This window comes from Oncorhynchus keta, chromosome 34 (genome assembly GCF_023373465.1).
Source record: "Oncorhynchus keta strain PuntledgeMale-10-30-2019 chromosome 34, Oket_V2, whole genome shotgun sequence".
Lineage (NCBI taxonomy): Eukaryota > Metazoa > Chordata > Actinopteri > Salmoniformes > Salmonidae > Oncorhynchus > Oncorhynchus keta.
Genome location: NC_068454.1, coordinates 56,808,068 through 56,818,895, shown reverse-complemented (window position 1 = coordinate 56,818,895; position 10,828 = coordinate 56,808,068).

Below are 10,828 nucleotides of genomic sequence, written 5' to 3'. Positions count from 1 at the left end.
TGGAATTGTGATACAGTGAATTATAAGTGAAATAATCTGTCTGTAAACAATTGTTGGAAAAATTACTTGTGTCATGCACGAAGTAGATGTCCTAACCGACTTTCCATAACTATAGTTTGTGAACAAGACATTTGTGGAGTGGTTGAAAAACAAGTTTTAATGACTCCAACCTAAGTATATGTAAACGTCTGACTTCAACCTGTAGCATCAACAATCCAGAGTTTATATACATCAAAGTTTATGTATGAGGGTTTGGTCAGAATCTGTATGAACACTACTTTTGGTGTTACTGGGCAGCCTATGTAGTCTACCTTATGTGACCAAAAATCATTACACATCGGCCAAGCAGTAAATTAAAAGATAATTCAACCTGACACCTGTTAAGTCACACGTTCAGATATGACGACAGTTTGAGTGTGCTTCTGTCCTGTTTTTTTCCCCCTGTGAAATGATTGCCTTCGCATTTACAAGCTAGCAGACTTTGCGATCAATTACTTGTCAGGACAGTCAGTCATAGCTAATGGTTCAGAAAACACCAAGTCCCCATTGTAAAACTAGAAACATCGACAAGTGTTGCACTTAGTTGACTGGATTGATCAGCACATTTTGTTTATTTTTGAGTGACGGTAACAGAATAGAAAGACACGATCAATGTTTCTCCCAAGGCGCCTTTCAGTGGCTACTTATAACCCAGGCCTGGGATTGGCTAGGACGAGATGTTCAATCCACAGTGTTAGATTGTTCATAATTATTTTGAGAAATTGCTGTGCTGCTATTGAGCTGCAAAAATGAATCATGTGAAACATTTGTTCTCATTGATTTTCATTCTCTCTTTAAGAAGATTGTAAAAGGCATCACCACCAGGCAGAAGATAATGTTGGAGATCGAACATCTCCCTACAACAAAAGGTGAATAGGAACCCGGCTTTCAGAAATACTACAGTCTAATATGGTTATGAATTGGGTGTCAGGTTTTTCGAGCGTCTCCTTTGAAAGAAACCACTTCTTTGATGACAAACGTTGAATGGTGTTGTGAAGTGGTTTAAAACACAATCTTTTGATTGGTTTCATCAAATTCAACAAAATCTACTTTTCAGACTGTAAATGGAAATTGTTTGGGTCCAAAGAAAATTGAAATGAGATTCAAACTAAAATAATAGGGTGGTAAAAACACTGGTGAATATTGGTTTACAAAGTCATTTTGGGAATATTTTATTTGGTAGTCTTCACTTGGATGTATACCTGGTATAACCAGGTGGCGAATCGCATCTCTGCATGTCTGGCAGACATATCAGTGTGGATGACGGATCACCACCTCAAGCTGAACCTCGGCAAGACGGAGCTGCTCTTCCTCCCGGGGAAGGACTGCCCGTTCCATGATCTCGCCATCACGGTTGACAACTCCATTGTGTCCTCCTTCCAGAGCGCTAAGAACCTTGGCGTGATCCTGGACAACACCCTGTCGTTCTCAACTAACATCAAGGTGGTGGCCCGTTCCTGTAGGTTCATGCTCTACAACATCCGCAGAGTACGACCCTGCCTCACACAGGAAGCGGCGCAGGTCCTAATCCAGGCACTTGTTATCTCCCGTCTTGATTACTGCAACTCGCTGTTAGCTGGGCTCCCTGCCTGTGCCATTAAACCCCTACAACTCATCCAGAACGCCGCAGCCCGTCTAGTGTTCAACCTTCCCAAGTTCTCTCACGTCACCCCGCTCCTCCGCTCTCTCCACTGGCTTCCAGTTGAAGCTCGCATCCGCTACAAGACCATGGTGCTTGCCTATGGAGCTGTGAGGGGAACGGCACCTCAGTACCTCCAGGCTCTGATCAGGCCCTACACCCAAACAAGGGCACTGCGTTCATCCACCTCTGGCCTGCTCGCCTCCCTACCATGAGGAAGTACAGTTCCCGCTCAGCCCAGTCAAAACTGTTCGCTGCTCTGGCCCCCCAATGGTCGAACAAACTCCCTCACGACGCCAGGACAGCGGAGTCAATCACCACCTTCCGGAGACACCTGAAACCCCAACTCTTTAAGGAATACCTAGGATAGGATAAAGTAATCCTTCTCACCCCCCTTAAAAGATTTAGATGCACTATTGTAAAGTGGCTGTTCCACTGGATGTCATAAGGTGAATGCACCAATTTGTAAGTCGCTCTGGATAAGAGCGTCTGCTAAATGACTTAAATGTAATGTAAATGTATAACTAATGATTTATAAATACACTAGATGACTGACAGGGGGTGCTGTTTTGAAGCAACTGTGCCTCCATCCTGGCACTTTGTAAAAAAAATATTTTGGCATTTATTAATGTGAGATTCAAACAAAAAAAATGTAAAGAATATAAAAAAAAGTTATGGGCTGCAAATTCAAAAGTATGTTTAACCTGACTGATATGGTCATTTCTTTGCATACTGTTTGGCAATGTAGTGTAGCGAACTTAACTCAACACCTGGCAACTTTGTCAAGAGGTTTGAATTTCGTGCCGTAACGGCTAAGGTCCTGGGTTGACAGTCACTGGACCCTGGATTCTAAGGGATATATGCTGCATTATGGACGCACATTCAGACAGTGTTACTTCTATATCTTGATAAAGGCTATCCCTCCTCTCTGAACTTATTTGCCAATGCATGTTGAGAAGGAGGTAAGGAGAGAGGATGTGAGGAATATAGAATCAAAATAATTGAGAAAGTGACCATAGTGTCTCCCTCCAGACCTTTTCAATAATTCCCCACCCTATGTCTGTCATGGTCAAAAATAGCATTTTAAAGTCTACATTGTTTAGTATGGTCAAGCTGAACCACGACTATTTGTACTTCACCTCCCTAACACACACTGTAAGCCTGTCAACGCTGTGGGTTTGTGTCGACTCTATCACCCTGCCATAACGTCCTTGCCGCTTTAGTGGGCAGACAGATAATTAAATGTCGATTTACTCTCTTCAACTTTACTAGAGCAATATTGCCCTACTGCTTTGCTCACTGTTGATAGATTGAAAGCTGGCCGTGGCCTCGTAGCGTATGATTCAAGGCAATGTGCCATCTGCAGATGAGGTTATGAGGAATTGGCCAAATTCTGGCTCTGATCACAACGTTTATATACTGTGGGCTCAGGCCCGGTCTGGCTCGGAGCTGGAGAATGAGCTGAAGATCTATGTGCTGCGCCTGACATGTGTTGTGCTGTGGTGGGAGGGCAGACAATCACTGGCCTGATCATTCATCCAGACAGTCTGGGAGATGGGAAATGAATGCTGCGAGGGTTTCAATCCGAAAGGTTATAGATGAGAATCCCGATTTCAGTATGATATCCAAACATACCAGCAGCATAGCTTCAAGACATGATGACGCCATGTTTGCTGTGCAAGAGCTGACACCAGTGACCTTCAAAATCATTGATTAGTTTCTCAAATTATGTATTTCAACCACTGGTTTCCTCACAGTGATTACATTACATGAAATGTAATGTCAGGTCATTGGTAAAATAGCAGCATGTGTGCTACATAAGGACCTATGGTCGGATTGCATGAAAGGACACTTGAGAGGGACGGTTGGCGACCTTGTTGAGATTAATCAAGGAGCGATTAATTATCTCAGAGAACTCCCCTGACTGACATTTACTTGACCCTGGACTGCAGCGATGTGCTTCAGAGAGGGAGCAAATGTCCACAGAGGTCAGAGATCAAATGTTGTCCTGACCTACACTCAGCGTTGCAATTTGAAAAAATGTAATGCACTGTTTGACCTATGCTGATAAAAATCGCATTTGTATACTTAATTAGCATGTGGAACTCAAGACCTCCTTCATCATCAGCATTGTCTTCCAGCACACTCCGCAATCCCCACAGCAGTCGGTGAAGTGGCACTTTTTTTGCCAACTCAATACTTGTAATCCAACTCCCACCAAACACTTAGGATGAAGGACACATTTCAACCTCTGGGAATGGAGGTTTGCTGCATACGTGTAGCAACATCAGTTACAGAGATGCTGCTACATGTATGAAGCATTATGTATCCCTCTTAGCTGAAGTCAAATTCAACTCCACTACCTCCACATATGTCTCTCGCCTGCATGTTATGGAGCTAATGAAAATAATGAATATCCATAAGTGTTGACAGGGCTCGACATTGAAGCAAATGGCTAATACATATAGCTAATGACTTTTCACTTTGATCATTACATATTGTACATGCCACCAGTAGAACACATATTCAGAACAATGTGTTGATTATCTCGATAGGGTTTCATACTATGCTAGAAGTGCTATGAGATGTTTGGACTGTATCGTAAACATGCTTAGCTAGCTAATACACTTCCAGTCAAAAAACCTAATGCCTATTGTTTGGGGAGGTTATATGTAATCCGATAATTCACCACTCAGTGTCTGTCAGTGACGGGGAAAGGGAGACACAGCGATGAAAGCGACTGTCCGATTAACTGCTACATCGGCTAATATCGCTCCGGCAGTTTAACAGGCCAGGCTTTGTTGTTGTTTACACTGTGTTTGCCCATCATTAGGCTGGCAATGCTCGTCGCTGCCTACTCCTTTAATTTTAATTACATTTGATATACAGTAAAGGCTCCACGCGTGGCCCCCAGCCAGGATTTTGAAATAAGACTCAATTAACCTGAATGACCCTGTATAACACAAACAATGAGAAATTAATTGTATGCCATATCCATCGCTGACAGGTTTAGTGGGCTCAAAAAGTACCTTATAAATGGTTTACAATGCAATTCCACTTTGTTTTCGTTTGGGGCTTCCAAATCAATGGGCCATTAAAATTCTCTCCACCAATGAAAAATAGGATTCAAAACTAAAACAGGTGTCAGGACTGGGGTAGGAAGGGAGGTTTGGGAGGGGAGCAGATATTGAGAAAGGATGTCTTGTGAAAGCTGGATAGCTTTAGCAAAATGGGATATTTTCGGACTGGATGAGTTGTATTGATAGACTCTCATGGACTTGTTGTCAGAATCTATATGCACGTGAGGGAACTACAATTTTCTTTAAGATAAATATAGAGATGGGGGAGGGTTGTTTGAAGATGGATATTGGATCAGTACGGTACAAGAATATACATCATATATTTTATTTCTACTTTCATGAAATGGATGAGGTATTTCTGAGTTCAGATGTGTGTGGTACATAAGGTGTTCCAGAGGTGGCTTCAGGCAAGATAGTGCCTTCAGAAAGTATTCACACCCCTCGACTTTTTCCATATTTTTGTGGTGTTACAGCCTGAATTTAAAATGGATTAAATTGAGATTTGTTTTGTCATTGGCCTATACATAATACACCAACCACCATGTCAAAGAGGAATTGTGTTTCTGGAAATGTTTACAGATGATTTAAATATGATAACAGTCTTGAGTCAATAAGTATTCAACCCCTTTGTTCTGGCAAGCTTATATAAGTTCAGGAGTAAAAAATTGCTTAACAAGTCACATAATAAGTTGCATGGTCTATTTCTGTGTGAGATAATAGTGTTTAACATGATTTCTGAATGACTACTTCAACTCTGTACCACCACACATACAGATAATTGTAAGGTCCCTCAGTCGAGCAGTTCATTTCAAACACAGATTCAACCACAAAGAACAGGGAGGTTTTCCAATTCCAAGATGGGTAAAAAATAAAATAATATGCAGACATTGAATATCCCTTTAAGCAGTTATTAATTACACTTTGGATGATGTATCAATATGCTAAGTCACTACAAATACATCACTCATTTGCTGGAGAGGAAGGAAACCTCTCAAGGATTTCACCATGAAGCCAATGGTGACTTTAAAACAGTTGCAGAGTTTAATGGCTGTGATAGGAAAAAACTGAGGACGGATCAACAAATTGTAGTACTCCACAATAATAACTTAATTGACAGAGTGAAAATAAGGAAGACCTTATGGAAAAAGGTTCCAAAACATGCATCCTGTTTGCAACAAGGCACTAAAGTAACACTACAAAAAATGTGGCAAAGAAATTAACTTTTTGTCCTGAAAAGTGTTTTGCTTGTGGAAAATCCAATACAACACATTACTGAGTACCACTCTCCATATAGTGATGGCTGCATCATGTTATGGGGATGTTTGTAATCGTTAAGTAATGTCACGCCTGCTCCCGCTCCGCCTCCCTGGCGCTTGAAGGCGCCAGGCTCCCCAGCATCACGCACTCCTGCCACCATCATTATGCACACCTGCCTTTCCCCCGTCACCGCATCAGCGATTATTGGACTCACCTGGACTCAATCACCTCTGTCATTAGCTCCCCTATATCTGTCTGGTTTCCCGCTCTGTTCCCTGCTTCTGCATTATTTGTCGTTTGTCGTTGTTTACCAGTGTGCTGACGCTGGTCCTGTTTTGTTACCTGTCTGTTCCGGAATAAATGTTGACTCCCTGTACCTGCTTCTCATCTCCAGCGTCGGTCCTAACAAGTAATGGGGATTTTGGTCAGGATAAACAAGAAACGTAATGGAGCTCAGCACAGGCAAAATCATGGTTCAGTCTGCTTTCCACCAGACACCGGGAGATGAATTCACCATTCAGCAGGACAATAACCTAAACACGAGTCCAAATCTACATGGGAGTTGCTTACCAAGAACACAGTAAATGTTCCTGAGTCGCCAAGTTATAGTTTTGACTTAAATCTTCTTGAAAACCTATGGCAAGACCTGAAAATGGTTGACAGAGCTTGAAGAATTTTGAAAAGAATAATGGGAAAATGTTGCACAATCCAGGTATGGAAAGCTCTTAGAGACTTACCCAGAAAGACGCACAGCTGTAATTGCTGCCAAAGGTGCTTCTACAAAGTATTGACTCAGGGGTGTGCATACTTATGTAAATGTGATATTCCTGTATACATTTACAAAACCTTAAAAAAAACATGTTTTCACTTTGTTATTAAGTGCTATAGTGTGTAGATTGGTGAGAAAAAAATATAAATCTAATCAATTTTGAATTCAGCCTGTAAGACAACAACATGTAAAATAAGTCAAGGGGTATGAATACCTTCTGAATGCACTATATGCTTACCTGACCCTAGAGACGTGGGTTAATACGACAAGACTTCAATCAGCGCACAGCTGAGAGAGCATTTGTAATGTAGTGGTTTAAGGTCACAGGGTTTACACTTTAAAATCAACATACTACTGTTGTGCAATAGCTACAATGATGTGTGCTTGTGCACATTTTTTATCTGTGTGTTAATGGATGTATGTTTCTTGTGTGAGTATACATTTATGTGTGTTTGGGGGGGGGTGAGAATGTGTGCTAATGTGAGCATGTGTGTGTGCGAACATGACATATCCGTGCATTCGTGTATGTGTGTGTGTGTGTGTGTGTCTGTGTGATTGTGTCTGCGCATACGTGCGTGAAACAATACAACCCTTCTGAATAGGACCGCGCTAATGTAAAATGTTTTTGAATTTAAACAATACAGTGATCCCCTAACTTTCATGTTATCACATTGGCAGTTATGAGTAATTGCACCCTGCAGCATTCCCTACCCCTGGACCACTTTTAATTATGTTACAAAGCGTACTGTTCTTCTGAATTAATGTCAGCACTAGAGTCTTGCATTATTGGACTCACTTGTGTATTTACAGGGCTTTTTCTTTTGAATGATGAAAATATGTCTGTAAATATGTCTGTTTTTGTTGGTTTGTTGTAACCTAGGGGCATGCACTGTGGTAGGAGTATTTGCAGATTTCAGGGTAGGATTAGTGAATTGAAATAAATAATGCAATATTTGAAAGAGTTATGAATTGTAGATTAAAAAGTCTGTATTTATTTTTGGTGGAGAGAGGCCACTTTTGTCAACAATGTTAGGCTACCCCACTCTACAGACCAGACTTGGGTTCAAATACTATTTTAAATCATTTAAAATACTTTATATGTGTTTGATTGAGCTTGCCTGACTTAATGGACCAATAGCTTAATGGAGCAATAAATTAAATAAAGAATGATAGTAAAAAGCTTAAATAAAAATTTGATTCATCATTCATTGAATCAGGTGGCTCATTCTTTACAAAACCCACTGATATTGCCACTTACTTGAATTATTTTGTCATTGGCAAGATTAGCAAATTTAGGCATGACATACCAGCAATAAATGCTGACACTACACATCTGACTGATCAAATTATAAAAGATAAGCAATGTAATTTTGAATTCCGTAAAGTGAGTGTGGAAGAGGTGGAAAAAAAATTGTTGTCTATTAACAATGACAAGCCATCGGGGTCTGACAACTTGGACGGAAAATTACTGAGGATAATAAAGGACGATAGTGTCACTCCTATTTGCCATATCTTCAATCTAAGCATAGTAGAAAGTGTGCGCCCTCAGTCTTGGAGGGATGCAAAAGTCTTTCCGCTACCCAAGAATAGTAAAGCCCCCTTTCCTGGCTCAATTAGCCGACCAATCAGCTTGTTTCAAACGCATACTACACTTTTGAAAAAAAATGTGTTTGACCAGATACAATGCTATTGTACTGTAAAAAAAATTGACAGGCTATCAGCACGCTTATAGGGAAGGACATTCAACAAACATGGCACATTGTGGGAGCTGTTTTGTTAGCCTGCAGATTTGTTATGGCTTTTACACCCCTTGCTGTATTGTGGAAAAAGAGGGTGTTCTTTAACGGAAGCCTGTCCAACATAATCCCGGTAGAATCAGGAATTCCCCAGGGCAGCTGTCTAGGCCCCTTACTTTTTTCAATCTTTACTAGTGACATGACACTGGCCTTGAGTAAAGCCAGAGTCTCTATGTCTGCGGATGACAACACTATACATGTCAGTTACAACAGCGAGTCAAATCACTGCAACAATTAAAAATGAGCTGCAGTTAGTTTCAGAATGGGTGGCAAGGAATAAGTTAGTCCTAAATATTTTAAAAACCAAAAGCATTGTATTTGGGACAAATCATTAACTAAACCCTAAATCTCCACTAAATCTTGCAATAAATAATATGGAAAGTTGAGGTGAGTAAACTGCTTGGAGTAACCCAGGATTGTAAACTGTCATGGTCAAAACATGTTGATATAACAGTATGTAAGATGGGAAGAAGTCAGACTCTAGTTTTGTTGTGCAAGGACTAATGTTCAGTCGTGTTGTCAGGTGCCACAAAGAGGGACCTCAGATAACTAAAAATCTGTCACGTGGGCGTGACTAGTAAGCTTCACGGTCGTTTCTTAGTTTTTTTGGCGACATTTACATAAATAACATAAAATATACGGTCACCACGCTGCTCCTTGGTCTGGTCATTTCCACGACGACGGCCATGACAGAACTACCTACCACCAAAGGTCCAAGCAGCGTGGCCAGGAGAGGCAGCCCCCCCCCCCAAAAAAAAAAATTGCTGGGTGCACACGGGAGTCGGGGAGAAGTCGGGGAGAAGAAGGTGCTCCCCCACAGCCCGGATCGACCTGTGCCTCCTCCAAGGACCAGGCCCCCAGTAGGTCTCCCCAGCCTGGTGAGTCCTGTGCCTGCGCTCTGGAGGTGCCGGGCTAAAGTGGGCATTCAGCCTGGAAGAGTGGTGCCAAGGATACACACCAGATCTCCAGTGCTCCCCCACAGCCTGGTTCATCCTGGGCCTCCTCCAAGAACCAGGCCTCCAGTAGGACTCCCCAGCCTGGTGAGTCCTGTGCCTGCTCCACGGGCCAGTCCGGGGCCTGCGGCGAGGGTCCCCAGGCCTGGGCTGGCGGCGAGGGTCCCCAGTCCGGGGCCTTCAGCAACGGTCCCCAGTGCTGGGCCTGCAGCAAAGGTACCCAGTCCGGGGACTGCAGCGAGGGTCACCGCACCAGAGGCACCACCAAAGTGGGAGGAGCCAGAGGCGCAAGGGGGTCTACGTCCCGCACCAGAGCCGCCGCCATAAGGGATGCTCACCCGGACCCTCCCCTTTAAAGTCAGGTTTTGCGTCCGGAGTCCGCACCTTTGGGGGGGCCGGGTATGGTTCTCAATCAGGGACAGCTGTCTATCGTTGTCTCTGATTGGGAATCATACTTAGGCAGCCTTTTTTCCTTTGTTTTGTTGTCGACATTTACATAAATAAAGGAAAATGTACGCCCAGCACGCTGCACCTTGGTCCGGTCATTTCCACGACGACGGCCGTGACAAAATCTCTAATAGGTCAAAGTGGAGGAGAGATTGACTTCATCACTACTTGTTTTTCTAAGAAGTGTTGACATGCTGAATGCACCAAGGTGTCGGTTCAAACTACTAGCAGACAGCTTGGTCACCCATGCATACCCCACATATAATGAATTGTATATAACTCCCTTAACTTCACTAGGGTAGGGGGCAATATTCAGAATTTTGGATGAAAAGCGTGCCCAAATTAAACTACCTGTTACTCAGGCCCAGAAGCTAGGATATGCATCTAATTGGTAGATGGATATAAAACACTCTGAAGTTTCTAAAACTGTTACAATAATGTATGTGTGTATAACAGAACAGATATGGCAGGCAATAACCTGAGGAAAATCCATCCAGGAAGTACTATTATTGTGAAAGGCTGTTTTCCATTGAAAGCCTATCCACCATACAAAGACTTAGGACCTGGACACAATCTCTATCGCTTCTTCTACATGCCAGTCTTTAGGCATTGTTTCAGGCTTTTACTCTGAAAAAATAGGGAGATACAGCACTTTCAATGAGTGGACAGTGGAAATTTCCGGACATGAGTCCAGCGTGTGATCGAGAGTGTGCCTTTCTTGTTTCTCCTTTTCTATTGACGAAGCTTTTGTCCGGTTGAAATATTATTGGTTATTTATGACAAAAAACAACCTGAGGATTGATTTTAAACATCGTTTGACATGTTTCTACGAACTTTTATTGTACTTT